Below are 1,443 nucleotides of genomic sequence, written 5' to 3'. Positions count from 1 at the left end.
TTGGGGGAGTAAGACCAATTCTAACGGCCCGGAGAAATAATGAATTTTATGAAAATTTTCTTGAAGCTCGTTTCAGTGAGCCCAACATTTTTTTTTCAGTTTTATAATCTGTCAGATTTATCATAGTGGTCAGTAATTGGAGATACACTGTAATAAAAATTCGTCGCTAAACTCGGGAGCAACTTGGAATTGGCACATTTTAATTATTATTATGGATTATTATTGTACATTTTAGTTTAAAGTTTTGAAAACAAACAAAATAAAAATATAACCTAAATTATACAGCTAAAACAGCTGATTTAAGTTGAAGCCAACGCGCATGCACCAAGTGTCGCCTGAATTTTATTCTGAATGGTCAAATCCGTGCAGACTTGCGTGCCGAAGTGTAAGTTGGCTAGCAAATTGATTCTGTGCACCTTTAGCAAAGCTCATCCCAGGCTGCATAGCCGCACTACCCTACCCAACCATACCACACATAAACATGACACCACCATCGTCACGCCCAGGTATGGTGTTTGTCGAATCCAGGAGATGGGTTCCTGGGATAGTGCCAGTCTGTCGAGGTTTTGTGGGATTTTTCGTTTGGTAAAAAGGATAGCCGAACTTTTGTTGCGATTAATTTTGACTTTCCACCTGTTGCACCAAGTTTCAAGTTGGTCTAAGGAGTTCCCCGATGACATAAAAAACTTAATACGTGACAGACGACGTGCGAAACGGCTTGCGTCGTCGGCGTATAAGTATATGTTGGTGTTGGGGGGATGTGGGATGTCGGAGTTGTAAATGGTGTATAGGTGTGGGGACAGGACGGTGCCCTGGGGGACACCGGCCTCCATGGGACGGGTGGTGGAAAGGGAATCTTGGATTTGGATGCGGAATTTTCGGTGGTGTAGGTAGGATTTTATGAGTTTGGTAAAGGATATGGGATATTGGTTGGTGAGCATTTTCATCAGTAGGCCTTCATGCCAAACCGTATCGAAGGCCTTTGCGACGTCCAGGAAGACAGCACCAGTGTACTGTCCCCTGTTGAAGGCCGCCGTGATGTGCTCGGTAAGGCGAAGGATTTGGAGTTCAGTGGAGTGATTGGGTCGGAAGGCGAACTGCTCGTCTGGAATGACTTGCAGTTCTTGGGAGTGGGTTCTTAGACGGGTTAGGATAATTTTTTCTACCACTTTGCTCATAGCCGGGAGCAGGCTAATGGGCCGGTAGTTGGATGGGATGGTGTGATCTTTGTTGGGTTTTGGGATAAGGATTATGTTTGCTGTTTTCCAGCGGGTAGGGAAGTGTCTTAGTCTGAGTGTCGCGTTTGTTATGTTTAGTAGGGCCATGAGGCCCTTGTGTGGTAGTCGTTTAAGTGTCGTGTTATGTATATTGTCGGGTCCGGGGGCTTTTCTGTTTTTAAGTCTGCGTATTGTCAGTCTTAGTTCGTCAGGTGTTGCGGGGGGG

The sequence above is a fragment of the Anoplophora glabripennis genome, unplaced genomic scaffold, assembly GCF_000390285.2.
Source record: "Anoplophora glabripennis isolate ALB-LARVAE unplaced genomic scaffold, Agla_2.0 scaffold625, whole genome shotgun sequence".
NCBI classification, from domain to species: Eukaryota; Metazoa; Arthropoda; class Insecta; order Coleoptera; family Cerambycidae; genus Anoplophora; species Anoplophora glabripennis.
This window is presented reverse-complemented; position numbering follows the sequence as displayed.